Source organism: Oncorhynchus keta, unplaced genomic scaffold (genome assembly GCF_023373465.1).
Source record: "Oncorhynchus keta strain PuntledgeMale-10-30-2019 unplaced genomic scaffold, Oket_V2 Un_contig_720_pilon_pilon, whole genome shotgun sequence".
NCBI lineage: Eukaryota > Metazoa > Chordata > Actinopteri > Salmoniformes > Salmonidae > Oncorhynchus > Oncorhynchus keta.
The window spans coordinates 38,730-54,093 of record NW_026289323.1 but is presented as its reverse complement, the minus strand read 5'-3'; the positions used below and the strand labels follow the sequence as shown (position 1 = coordinate 54,093).

The 15,364-nt window shown below is 38.6% G+C and overlaps 1 protein-coding gene and 1 long non-coding RNA gene across 3 annotated transcripts in view; both read right to left on the bottom strand.

Moving 5' to 3' along the window:
• Nucleotides 1–15,364, bottom strand: part of LOC127926217 (NACHT, LRR and PYD domains-containing protein 12-like) — a 142,388-nt gene that overhangs the window by 99,293 nt on the left and 27,731 nt on the right. The gene's annotated exons all lie outside the window — the stretch shown is intronic.
• Nucleotides 10,250–13,232, bottom strand: LOC127926219 (uncharacterized). 2 transcript variants are annotated; one of them, XR_008123645.1, is made up of 2 exons: nucleotides 10,689–13,232; nucleotides 10,250–10,615 (listed from the first exon to the last, which is right to left on the bottom strand). It is a non-coding gene; the product is annotated as an uncharacterized LOC127926219 (long non-coding RNA). The 2 variants fall into 2 exon arrangements; XR_008123644.1 differs by having other exon boundaries at nucleotides 10,250–10,552.

Here is a 15,364-nt window from a genome sequence, read left to right as displayed (position 1 = left end):
ACCTAGCAGTACTACTGATTTCACTGAGAGTGAGGCAGATATATATTATTACTGTATAAAACCTAGCAGTACTACTGATTTCACTGAGAGTGAGGCAGATATATTACTGTATAAAACCTAGCAGTACTACTGATTTCACTGAGAGTGAGGCAGATATATATTATTACTGTATAAAACCTACCAGTACTACTGATTTCACTGAGAGTGAGACAGATATATATTATTACTGTATAAAACCTAGCAGTACTACTGATTTCACTGAGAGTCAGGCAGATATATATTATTACTGTGTAAAACCTAGCAGTACTACTGATTTCTCTGAGAGTGGGGCAGATATATATTATTACTGTGTAAAACTATTACTGTAATTTAATGATGCCAATGTTTTTCATTAATTGAAAACCCTTTATTTTATGAGAATTTGTAAGATTCTTGTTTGCATAAAAATAGACGGAGACCAGTCTTTTCAATAATAGGTAACAGAATTTATTCTCGGAGCGCGCTGCCACTTCACCACGAGCAACAGTCGTATATACAAATCATGACGTCATTTCATTGCTTAACAGAAACCCACCTCTTGACAGGGACAAAGTGAGGTGAAAAGTTCCTTCTAACTTACTAACACATCCCAGGTAACTTTTGACCCCTCAACATTATCGATCACCACTGAGCTGGCAGTTCTAATTAACAGAAAACTTAGGAATGCACTCACTGTCATATCTAAAAACCCCAGAGATCAGTTCCGTAGGTTCAACCACAGGTTAACTACCTTATGTGTTTACACAGTCCACAACCCATTAGTTTCTTCCTAGTTGGAATGGTGTTCATTAACTTTAATTACTCCTTGTCAGTGTCTGACAATCCCACCTTATGAACTCATATTGTTAATCAGATATAATAAAACAGAGTATAGGTTTACTTAGTTACAATTATATTTGAAATGGGGATATTGTTTTCATTTATTTATAATAATTCTAACAATCCACCCTAAAAATGACAAAACAATTCATACCATCATTAAACACTAAAAGGAAATGTCAATGATATCCTAGGAATAAGACAAACCAATACACGTATGTACACACGATCAACGCACGTGACTGTTTTAACCTACATCAGAATCAGAACACTTCTTATCAGGATTTTCATTACAATCGTCATTTCAAAACAGTCCATACATTGAAATATGAATGAACCTAAATCTCCTAAACATCAAATATCGTCTCGTCAACATAATTAAAAGATCCGGATTCCTCCACTGGACCTGGGGTCCAGGAATTCATCATTCCACTGGTCAGAGCTTAGATCCATAGGGTCCATACTTCACCATCTGAAGTGTCATTGATTCCTCCACTGGACCTGGGGTCCTGTATTCATCATTCCACTGGTCAGAGCTTAGATCCATAGGGTCCATACTTCACCATCTGAAGTGTCATTGATTCCTCCACTGGACCTGGGGTCCTGTATTCATCATTCCACTGGTCAGAGCTTAGATCCATAGGGTCCATACTTCACCATCTGAAGTGTCATTGATTCCTCCACTGGACCTGGGGTCCTGTATTCATCATTCCACTGGTCAGAGCTTAGATCCATAGGGTCCATACTTCACCATCTGAAGTGTCATTGATTCCTCCACTGGACCTGGGGTCCTGTATTCATCATTCCACTGGTCAGAGCTTAGATCCATAGGGTCCATACTTCACCATCTGAAGTGTCATTGATTCCTCCACTGGACCTGGGGTCCTGTATTCATCATTCCACTGGTCAGAGCTTAGATCCATAGGGTCCATACTTCACCATCTGAAGTGTCATTGATTTCTCCACTGGACCTGGGGTCCTGTATTCATCATTCCACTGGTCAGAGCTTAGATCCATAGGGTCCATATTTCACCATCTGAAGTGTCATTGATTTCTCCAGAGTCCTAGAAATAATTGCACCTGAAAACAGTTGTACAGTAAAGTACTGTATTATTTGGGATGAATGTACAGCACATCGACCCGAGTAGCACGCAAACCACACCCTTTTCTGCTAATAATACATCTAGCACGATTCTATTCTGCCAAGCCATTAGGCTGGTCGCTTCGATCTGTTCTGCTAATCCTTTTATTGCATCTCTAGTATAATTGATGAAGCGCTGTTGATTATAATAGATATAATTGATCCAATCCACATTCTTATTGAGAGTGGATGTTACGAATCCCTTTTGGCCCGACAGTCTAGGGGGGATGGTAATGAGACCCGTAACATAACTCATGCAAATTATTATTGTGACAAAGTAAAATTGTGCACGAAATAACCACGACAACAGAAATCTACCGTCTTAACTCTAGGTTTATTTATAAACACACGGTAATGGGGGAGCAGGAAAAGGGGCTGAGCTGGACCCAAGAAAAGAAACAATAAATATACAAAAACACACCCCATAGCTAGCCTACTAGACTAGCCTACTTTAACAACAGCTAACTAACTAACCAAAAATACAGTGGGTGGTCTGCCCAGTTCTAACTAGTGTATTTAACAAAGTTCACCTACGGATAGTGTATGCCCATGGGCGACTTGTCTTGGTTTCCCCCTTTTCCCACCAGCAACAAACAAACACCATAACCAAAAACAATACTCACAGGTTAAGAGAGGTTAAGACACAAAGCGAGAGTGAAACACAGAGACCTACAGACATGGCATTTACAGAGAGATTGAGCTAGAGATTGAGCTCTAGAACAAACAAATGATGGGGTTTTTAAACCATGGGGAAGGAACTGTGATAGGATAGGAAGTAGGAGGAGGTGTGTCTTCTGATTGATGATTGATTGTTGACTGATTGGGGAGTGATGGTTTTCACCTGTGAGGGGAGAAGGAGAGAAAAGAAACACACACAGGATACACACACACACAGGATAACTGTATCCGTAACAGTGGACCACCAAAAAAATACTTGACTCTAATCCTGCCCAGATCTGATTTCTAGCCTTGAACTCGTCTGGCACCCCTCGTGGAACCCCAATGTTGTCAATATAAATTATATCATCAAAAGACCCAGACGGAATACTTTGTTTCTCCCGTTTAGCCAACTTCATGTCATGGTGTCGAATGAGTGTGAAAGGCATTCCCAAATGTACCAGTGCACATACCCCTGTCCACTTAGCAGGTAAAATCAGCCATAACGTCATTCCCCCACACAACCACCAGATATCAGCCCTGGGCCTCCTTATCTTACTGAAATCCCCAGAACTCAACCAGTCTGCCAGATTACTCATCACCCCATCAGTAGTAATATTCTCTGTCACATTGCAGGTACTGACTTACCCCACATATTTCCCATAAGCACTATACCGGGCCAGACAGTAATAATCTCCTCTTGCCACTGTGAAAGGAGGAAGCCTAGATTTCAGAGGAACATGTGGATATAAATAGTGCAAATCCATACAACTGTTATTATCTGGCTTTCCTGCTTCCGTGAATAGCTTTACCATACAGGCCATTCCCTTAGGTAACCAGTTTCCCTTTCCTTTACCAGTTATGCATTAGGGGGCGCTATTAACATTTTTGGATGAAAAACGTTCCCGTTTTAAACGAGATATTTTGACACAAAAAGATGCTCGAATATGCATATCAATTATACATATCAATTATATGCATAGTCGAGCATCTTGTCGTGACAAAATATCCCGTTTAAAACGAGAACATTTTTTATCCAAAAATGAAAATACTGCCCCCTAGTTACAAAAGGTTAAGATCTTTCATCTGAACTATCCACACCAGCTCTTGGCTCCGGACAACTCCACAGTCAGTATCTGCTTTGTCAGGGAGACTCTGCTTGTATTCTGCTGACTATAGAGCAATCAGCTGCTCTAACTTTTTCTACCTGGAATGCACTAGGTTATCAACTGAAACCCTTACTTTCACTACACTCCATCTTCTTCCATGCTGGGTATGTAGAATTATGTAGCCCTCTCACATGATGTGAGCTATAACCTGTTTCCATGAACTACACAGGGACTTGCATAGATGTCTTCGAGGCCCCATTTGGTCTATCTAGAACTCCACTGAGACATCCTTCCCAATCCCACTCTCATGTCCTTACTGTTTTGTTTTGTTACTGTTTTGTTTCAGTGATCTTTTGAGATGCTTTGGTAATGTCAAAGTTCCGTCGTCTAGCACATCAGTCAAGTTACCCCCTTTGGCCTTCTACGGGGGATCATGGTGGATCAGGACTATGGCCCCTACAATTAAACAGCTCAGGACAGTCAGCACACATGTGAAGCCCCACCCTCTTCCAGAGAACACATCATTAACAAGAGCCAGACACACTTTCACTTTGATGAACAAAAACAGGGATGAAAGGAGATCTTCATTCGAGAGATGGCCCCCGGAATTCTGTTAATTCCAGTTCTCCTCTCGAACTCTGTTATTGTTCGACAGTGTGAATGTGTCTTACCCTCCCGCCGTGTGACATGAATCCGGGTAGCTCTTTCAGCTAGCTGTCACCAGGAGTCCTTGGTATGGTCCCCCCAACAAGCCTCTGGGACTGGATTGAGTGACTTCACCTGTAGTTCACCTGTAATGCATAAAATCCTGGACATACAGGCTTGGTTAACAAACAGTTTCTCATCTGTTTTATCTGATTATATCTCTAACTTCTATGCCTATTTGTTAGCTAAATTTTTAAAAATTATTGGTTTATTATCCAATAGGCCACTAACTTACCCATCCCCTTATGATACCTGGCTCTGCCCAGGTAACAACCTTATCTACCCTAAATAATGACTTAGGTAAGATCAGTAAATTATCCTTATATTCTAACATTATCATGTATGTCCAATCCTCCCTTGGGCATCCATTCATCCCAATCCCGTATCAATTCTCTGTCCAGTGGCTTATCTAGTTTAAGAAGTATCTGTGCTATTTATATATGTTCTTAAATATATATATTTACCGATTTTAAACAGTAATTCCTTTCTCTCCTATCTCTCAAATGCCACTAAGCGTCTCACTGTTTGACTATCTAAAATCATTGATTTTTTTAGAAAAAACATGTCTATAAGTGGCAATCTCTAAAGTCCTTACATACCTCTTACATTTCCTTAATCAATCTATCTTAATCCTTACCAAAATCCTAAATCATCACAGATGTAATATATTCCTGTCAAATGTAATACTATTTAAATAAAAACCTCCTAATAGTCAAACAAAGCCAAAATTAATGCTAACCATATTCACAATCCTTCCTAAACTTACAAGCTCTTTCCTTCAGAGATCCTCAGTATTCTATCTGACAATAACATGAATTGAATATATGTTGCATAGTGTGGAATACCTTATCTACAGTAATTAATCATCCCTAAGAACTTATTTTCCTATGTAATTTCCTGCCCTATTGGCTTAATACCGTGACCTCAAAGGACCATGTTTTATCTCCCCTATTTATTCTCAATGATAAATAGGATTATTTTCTGTTGTAATACCAAATCAATAATAGCCAATTCAAACACTTCACTGCTAATATTGTAAAACAGAATCCTGAAACACTTTCTCATCAGTGATTCAAACACTTTCTCATCAGTGATTCAAACAATAATTCTAACCCCAAACTAAAACTCCATTATATTAATTTACCTTAAAACTAGTAACCCAAATGACCACACATTCATTATACAAATGGCTATCCCCTGAGGCTGATCAGACCCCAAAAGATAGCCATGATAAGGTCAATAGGTCATACCACCCTTTTATAGTCATATTCCATACTACATTAGACATATTAAAGAACCCTTTATCCTTAAGATAAAAAAATCACTTGTGTAATTAAAACTCATAAAATAAAAACTCATAAAGTTCCATATGTGAGTGTGCCTCTTTAAAATACCTTTGCACTAAAACAAATAGTCCTAACAAATGTTTTATGTGTATATATTTGCAAACCTTAATCAGTAAACAACACTTCCAGGTCTTTTTCAATTTGGTCGTTTATGGCCGCTATCTCCCCACTCTCCCCAAGTTTATAATCCCAGGCATTTCTAAAAGTGAGACACAACACGCCTAACTAGCATTCACTATGTTACTTCGATTCAGAAACTCTAAAGTGAACTATAAACTAAACCTAATGATAATTCCCATTTGCCTCAAATCATTAATCATCAGTTTAGATACAATTAACCTGATAACATTATTATCCAATGTATTACTTTTTCCCTCTGCCGCAAATGTTGTACATTTCTCAGTGTAAGAAATCCGTAATTTAATCCCAGATATTTAATAAAAATGAAGTCGCATTCTCCCATGGCTCCTTTAATTTACTTATTTTAGATAACTTCCATCCGTCCCAGAATAAAGAATCCTACTTAAACACGCCAGACATATAATGTTTAACAAAATTAAATTATAATGCACACATTTTCCCTCTAAATGCCACAACCCATTTTCTCTGTTTAAATTTGATGAACGATGTTGTTCGACGTAAAACGACGCCACAAATCTGCCTGCCTCTGTAAAATATATATTCCCTATTCAGATTTAGTTCAGTTTTAAATTCTAATCATCAAAGTAAAACCAACCAAACTTCTCAACTTTCTATACCCTAACATTTAAACGTACCATGTTTTGTGCTAAATTTATCGTATGTCAGTCGATTCATAAATAGCTATAACATCCGGATAGCATGAAATTGTATCGTATGTCTCCGTTATTCCCTACATTTACCTTTAGGTGCCTTTCTCTTCTATGATACATTTATTTAATTACGACTCCCATCTCAATACATTATTCCATCAGATAACTTTGGGCAAAATAGCGTATTACATCGAAATTGTCTCGCCATTATTTTTAATTACTTTTTTCAATTCAATCTAAAACACATTTTAACGTTTCAGTTCATATCTTTTACAAACACTAGCGACCGTTTTTTTTCAGGCAAAACATACAAATATATGAATTCAATTCTAATATCATTTTTAGTTAACCGCCTCAGCTGGGAACTGAACCGTGGATTGCCGTTGGTAAGACTGCTGCTCTCACCACTATACCACCAACACTGGAACTGACTGAGATTCTCAAGGCCCATCTTCTCTGTTTAAATTTGTAACTCCGGCCTCTGGACAACGGAAAATAGCCCTAATTAAATGACCCAAAGTTTTCCCTCAGGATTCTCCTTGATCTCGCTCTCTTTGTATCTGACCCTTCCTTTTTTTTTTACCCGATTGTCGCCTCTGATCTTCCCCACAGTTAAATTACAACCTTGTTGACGACGTTTGCAGGGAGTGTTACCCGGGCGAAATGTCCAATTTCGTTAATTAAAACATTTTATATTTTTCTTTTGACTCACCTCATCCACTCTGTGGGAGCTCAGAATATTCAATCACCTATTATTGATCAAATCCAACTCCTTTATAACATTTTAATCAATAAATATCCTAAATAATCCCTCCCAAATTTGAGAATAAAGGCTACTGACCTGCTGCCGACTGGGAAAAGCACTGTTCGTTTGGATCTGTCACCATACGTCTGTAGTGTATACCAGCCTGTTTTTAACCTCAATCCAGAAGCCAGGTCTTTTTAATAACGGGCACGATTTTACCGGCGTACAACCTCCAGATGGCAGGGACGGATTTTTAGATCCCGGCTTCGAAGGACCAATTGTTGAAGGAATTTAATTCCTCTGTTTTAATTCCCAATTAAAATTAAACTCTCTGTCAATTCATAAGAATTTGTAAGACCCTTATTTTATAGGAATGGACAGAGCCCGATCTTAAAAGTCAAGATACAGCCTTTATTCAAGAGTACTGCCACAATACAGGTTACCACAGGTTATAAACTGAAAATGATGTCCTTAGTTCCATCCCCAATCTGTGCTATATCCATTCCAGTACAAAGGCTGTCTCTCCAGCCTTTCCACATCCGCCTACCTACCAATTTAATATAATTTATGACTCAAGGCCTTCTCGAGTAGATAAGCATTCAAATATCAGTCTGAAGATTTGTACCAAGGAACAGACAGTCATTGTTCTAACTTTTGCCCACGTTCACACACATTATTTTCAGTACTGGGATCAAGAAAGAGAATTCATACATATAGAGTAACATTTAGTATTCTGATTAGTGAATCCTGATTGAAATGTATACATAATTAGTCATTATAGATAAAAATTCCCTTAACATCCTACAGCCAATTTCTACTTTGCAGCTGGGGCTAGGGGGCACAAGGAGTTCCCTAAAGGGAACACCCCCTCCCATTCTGCTGAACAAATGTTCTTTAGAAATATTTAACTTTCACACATTAACAAGTCCAATACAGCAAATGAAAGATACACATCTTGTTAATCTACCCATCGTGTCCGATTTTTTAAAATGTTTTACAGTGAAAACACAACATATATTTATGTTAGATGACCACCAAATTCAAAAACACACACAGCGATTTGTCACAGTCACAAAATCATAAGTATAGATAAAATGAATCACTAACCTTTGATTACCTCCATCAGATGACACTCATAGGACATCATGTTATACATGTATTGTGTGTTTTGTTCGATAATGTGCATATATATATATATATAAAGGATCTCAGTTTACATTGGCGCGTTACGTGCAGTAATGTTTTGATTCCTAAACATCCGGTGATTTTGCTCACAAATACTCACAGTAAACATTGATAAAAGATGCAAGTGTTATTCACAGAATTAAAGAAAAACGTATCCTCTATGCAACCGCTGTGTCAGATTTAAAACAAACTGTACGGAAAAATAATAATCTGAGAACGGCGCTCAGAACCCAAAGAAATAGCCGCCATTTTGGCGTCAACAGAAACTACAAAAAAATACTATAAATATTCACTTACCTTTGAATATCTTCATCAGAAGGCAGTTCCAGGAATCCCAGTTCGACAATGAATTACTGATTTGTTCCATAAAGTTCCCAAAAGCCCATAATTTAGCCACTTATTGTTAGCTTGTTCAGCCCAGCATTCAATCTTCAAAAAGCACGAGTAATTCCTCCAGACAAAAACTCAAAAGGTTCCGTTACAGGTCTTAGAAACAAGTCAAATGATGTATGCAATCCATATTTAGGATGTTTTAAACATTAATCAGCAATAAGGTTCCTACCGGAGAATTTCATTGTCAGAAGAAAAGCATAGGAACGGGAGGACACTCTCTTGTGACCGAGTGTAACAAGACCGAGGCTTTCTGCCAGACCACACACTCAAAGAGCTATTATGTGCCCCCCCTATATAGTAGAATCATACAACCAGAATCTAAAGACGGTGACATCTTGTGGAAGCCCTAGGAAGTGCATGCTCATCCATATCTAAGATGGACATCCAATGGCACTGTTTTCTAAATTGAGTTCTCACTTCCTGTTTGGATTTCTTCTCAGGTTTTTTGTCTACCATATGAGTTCTGTTATACCCACAGACATAATTCAAACAGTTTTAGAAACTTCAGAGTGTTTTCTATCCACCAGTAATAATATTATGCATATATTCTCATCTGGGACTGAGTAGGAGGAAGTTCACTCTGGGCACGCCTTTCATCCAAAAGTGAAAATACTGCCCCCTAGCATCAACAGGTTTTTAATATCTGGAGTAAATCACACAGTTCTGCCTCCATGTCAAGATTCATGACAAACATCAACCTGCGAATGGGAGAGGCAATGTAAAATCTAAAATGAAATTGTTTTCACAATTAAAATCTAAAATGAAATTGTTTTCACAATTAACATGCCTTTTCTTGTTTCAATTATGTTTTATTATGAAAAATACAATATCTTCTTGTATACTTGTACAACTAAATAAACTAAAATCAGATTTTATTTGTCACATACACATGGTTAGCAGATGTTAATGCGAGTTTAGCGAAATGCTTGTGCTTCTAGTTCCGACAATGCAGTAATAATCAACGAGTAATCTAACCTAACGATTTCACAACAATTACCTTATACACACAAGTGTAAAGGGATAAAGAGTATGTACATAAACATACATGAATGAGTGATGGTACAGAACGGCATAGGCAAGATGCAGTAGATGGTATCGAGTACAGTATATACATATGAGATGAGTAATGTAGGGTATGTAAACATTATATTAAGTGGCATTGTAAAGTGGCTAGTGATGCATTTTTTCCATCAATTTCCATCAATTCCCATTATTAAAGTGGCTGGAGTTGAGTCAGTATGTTGGCAGCAGCCACTCAATGTTAGTGGTGGCTGATAAACAGTCTGATTGCCTTAAGATAGAAGCTGTTTTTCAGTCTCTCGGTCCCAGCTTTGATGCACCTGTACTGACCTCTCCTTCTGGATGATAGCGGGGTGAACAGGCAGTGGCTCGGGTGGTGATGATGCACCTGTACTGACCTCTCCTTCTGGATGATAGCGGGGTGAACAGGCAGTGGCTCGGGTGGTGATGATGCACCTGTACTGACCTCTCCTTCTGGATGATAGCGGGGTGAACAGGCAGTGGCTCGGGTGGTGATGATGCACCTGTACTGACCTCTCCTTCTGGATGATAGCGGGGTGAACAGGCAGTGGCTCGGGTGGTGATGATGCACCTGTACTGACCTCTCCTTCTGGATGATAACGGGGTGAACAGGCAGTGGCTCGGGTGGTGATGATGCACCTGTACTGACCCCTCCTTCTGGATGATAACGGGGTGAACAGGCAGTGGCTCGGGTGGTGATGATGCACCTGTACTGACCCCTCCTTCTGGATGATAACGGGGTGAACAGGCAGTGGCTCGGGTGGTTGTTGTCCTTGATGATCTTTATGGCCTTTCTGCGACATCAGCAGTGTATGTGGAGCGTATGTCCATATATAATTGTACTATTTGTTATTCAACATAAAAGACGTACAACAAATGATCACATTGGTATTTTAACGGTGGTATTGTTTAAATTGTTTAAATGTAACAGTTTAATTGTTTAAATTGTTTAAATTTAAGAGTTTAAATGTTGAAACAGAGATGATAAACAGAGGATCCATCTAAAACAGTATAAAACAAGATGATAAACAGAGGATCCATCTAAAACAGAATAAAACAAGATGATAAACAGAGGATCCATCTAAAACAGTATAAAACAAGATGATAAACAGAGGATACATCTAAAACAGTATAAAACAAGATGATAAACAGAGGATCCATCTAAAACAGTATAAAACAAGATGATAAACAGAGGATCCATCTAAAGCAGTATAAAACAAGATGATAAACAGAGGATCCATCTAAAACAGTATAAAACAAGATGATAAACAGAGGATCCATCTAAAACAGTATAAAACAAGATGATAAACAGAGGATCCATCTAAAACAGTATAAAACAAGATGATAAACAGAGGATCCATCTAAAACAGTATAAAACAAGATGATAAACAGAGGATCCATCTAAAACAGTATAAAACAAGATGATAAACAGAGGATCCATCTAAAACAGTATAAAACAAGATGATAAACAGAGGATCCATCTAAAACAGTATAAAACAAGATGATAAACAGAGGATCCATCTAAAACAGTATAAAACAAGTGCAGTATGTTCTGAGAATGTTACTTTAATGTCAACTCACAACGTCACACTATAACTTCATTGGAGTCTTGTGGAAAGACCGCATGTTGTTTTGGGGGATTGAGTGACGTCTTCATCAACATTTGCAGAATATTCCTGTAATATTTTCACCTCTTGTCAGACGCCAACAGTCTAGTCGGCTGCAGACATTCATAAGGACTTCTAGTAGTTTATTTGCCATTTGCAGGTATGTAATACATACATTGTAATTCCTTGTTGGATCTCTCTCACATATAGGACAGTACATACCAGAGGAGGCTGGTGAGGGGAGGACGGCTCATAATAATGTCTGGAACAGAGTGAATGAAATGGAACACATGGAAACCACGTGTTTGATACCATTCTACTTATTCCCCTCCAGCCATTACAAGCCTGTCCTCCCCAATTAAGGTCCCACCAACCTCCTGTGGTACAAACACAAACAGTAAAATATATCATAAAAAATGCAAAGTGGTAAAATATCAGAAAAGGAACCAAAAGGTTCAGTCAAGTTCTAATAGTCTGATGGAAACAGTTTAGGTTGATGATATAACAGACAGATAGAACTGGGATAGAAGCTGTTCTAGAACCTGTGGTCCAGAAACTGATTTAACAGACAGATAGAACTGCGCCACAGGTAACTTCCACAAAGCTGTGAACGATCTGAGAGACAAGGCAAGAAGGGCATTCTATGCCATCAAAAGAAACATAAATTTCAACATACCAATTAGGATTTGGCTAAAAATACTTGAATCAGTCATAGAGCCCATTGCCCTTTATGGTTGTGAGGTCTGGGGTCCGCTCACCAACCAAGACTTCACAAAATGGGACAAACACCAAATTGAGACTCTGCACGCAGAATTCTGAAAAATATCCTCCGTGTACAACGTAGAACACCAAATAATGCATGCAGAGCAGAATTAGGCCGATACCCACTAATTATCAAAATCCAGAAAAGAGCCGTTAAATTCTACAACCACCTAAAAGGAAGCAATTCACAAACCTTCCATAACAAAGCCATCACCTACAGAGAGATGAACCTGGAGAAGAGTCCCCTAAGCAAGCTGGTCCTGGGGCTTTGTTCACAAACACAAACACACCCTACAGAGCCCCAGGACAACAGCGCAATTAGACCCAACCAAATCATGAGAAAACAAAAAGATAATTACTTAACACATTGGAAAGAATTAACAAAAAAACAGAGCAAACTAGAATGCTATTTGGCCCTACACAGAGAGTACACAGCGGCAGAATACCTGACCACTGTGACTGACCCAAAATTAAGGAAAGCTTTGACTATGTACAGACTCAGTGAGCATAGCCTTGCTATTGAGAAAGGCCGCCGTAGGCAGACATGGCTCTCAAGAGAAGACAGGCTATGTGCTCACTGCCCACAAAATGAGGTGGAAACTGAGCTGCACTTCCTAACCTCCTGCCCAATGTATGACCATATTAGAGAGACATATTTCCCCAGATTACACAGATCCACAAAGAATTCGAAAACAAATCCAATTTTGAAAAACTCTCATATCTTTTGGGTAAAATTCCACAGTGTGCCATCACAGCAGCAAGATTTGTGACCTGTTGCCACGAGAAAAGGGCAACCAGTGAAGAACAAACACCATTGTAAATACAACCCATATTTATGCTTATTCATTTTATCTTGTGTCCTTTAACTATTTGTACATTGTATATATATATATATATATGTCATATATAATATGACATTTGTAATGTCTTTACTGTTTTTAAACTTCTGTATGTGTAATGTTTACTGTTAATTTTTGTTGTTTTTCACTTTATATATTCACTTTGTATGTTGTCTACCTCACTTGCTTTGGCAATGTTAACACATGTTTCCCATGCCAATAAAGCCCTTGAATGGAATTGAAATTGAATTGAATAGAACTGGGATAGAAGCTGTTCTAGAAACTGTGGTCCAGAAACTGATTTAACAGACAGATAGAACTGGGATAGAAGCTGTTCTAGAACCTGTGGTCCAGAAACTGATTTAACAGACAGATAGAACTGGGATAGAAGCTGTTCTAGAACCTGTGGTCCAGAAACTGATTTAACAGACAGATAGAACTGGGATAGAAGCTGTTCTAGAACCTGTGGTCCAGAAACTGATTTAACAGACAGATAGAACTGGGATAGAAGCTGTTCTAGAACCTGTGGTCCAGAAACTGATTTAACAGACAGATAGAACTGGGATAGAAGCTGTTCTAGAACCTGTGGTCCAGAAACTGATTTAACAGACAGATAGAACTGGGATAGAAGCTGTTCTAGAACCTGTGGTCCAGAAACTGATTTAACAGACAGATAGAACTGGGATAGAAGCTGTTCTAGAACCTGTGGTCCAGAAACTGATTTAACAGACAGATAGAACTGGGATAGAAGCTGTTCTAGAACCTGTGGTCCAGAAACTGATTTAACAGACAGATAGAACTGGGATAGAAGCTGTTCTAGAACCTGTGATCCAGAAACTGATTTAACAGGCAGATAGAACTGGGATAGAAGCTGTTCTAGAACCTTTGATACAGGAACTGCCTAGCAACCACTGGTCCTCACTAGACTGGTGCTCTGCATGGCTATTTCTCCATTGGAGTTTTTCAGGTTAAGTGATATCTGTGTTTATGGGACCACTTAGTGATGGAAAAATGTGTCTGTTTGTTCAGAAATGATGGTCCTCATTTGAAGGTCCTGTGTCAAGGTCCTCACAATTATAGGAAGCCGTGTGTGTGTGTGTGTGTGTGTGTGTGTGTGTCCAGTGTGTGTGTGTGTGTGTGTGTGTGTGTCCAGTGTGTGTGTGTGTGTGTCCACTGTGTGTGTGTGTGTCCAATGTGAGTGTGTGTCCAATGTGTGTGTGTGTCCAGCATGTGTGTGTGTCTCCAGTGTGTGTGTGTGTGTGTCCAATGTGTTTGTGTCCAGTGCGTTTGTGTGTCCAGTGTGTGTGTGTGTGTATGTGTCCAATGTGAGTTTGTGTCCAATGTTTGTGCTTGTGTGTGTGTGTGTGTCCAATGTGTGTGTGTTTGTGTCCAGCATGTGTGTGTGTGTTACAGTTTTTTTGGATTGATTACACACTCAAATGAAAAGTAGTACACTATTAGCAAAACCTTACACTCAAGAAGCAAAACATCAGCCCATATTTGCACAACTATAAGCACATTGTCAACCTCACACTTGTTGCAAAACTCTACACACAGTGATTTTCAAAACACTAAACACACTTAACATACATTACACACACAAATCTATCATGAAGTCACATCCTTGCAATACCAAAGCACTGACTGTCAAATTACCCTCCAACCTATTGGTTCAACACAGTCATCAGGTGTGCAAACACTCGTTTGCTTACAGTTTTTCTCAGTCGCTTTGGTGCATTTCTTAGATCAAAAGTGCAATTCTTGATACTACTTGTACAAATTCCAAATCATCTAGTTACTTGTGTACATCATTAAAGCAAGTTCTTATTCCTTTTGAACAAATTGCAATTGATAATGTACAAGTGTCAGCTTTTTTCCACATTATCAATTGCTCATGTCATGTTGATCAAAATATAGTACATGGTTCTCTGTTGAATAGTCTTACCCCTCAAAACATCTAGGCATTAGTTCCTTGCATAAGCCATTACATGCAAAATTGTTGAACTATTTGTCATAAACTGTCAAGCATAGTTTTACATTTCTATTAGACCTTTTGTACAAAAACGTGAATTGTTGAATGGTGCAGGTGAAATTGACCCTCACTCATGAAGGAATGGAAAGTGTTAGTTCAACCAACAATCAACCAATTATCTAAATTGCTCAAAGTTGCATCTCATGAAGAATA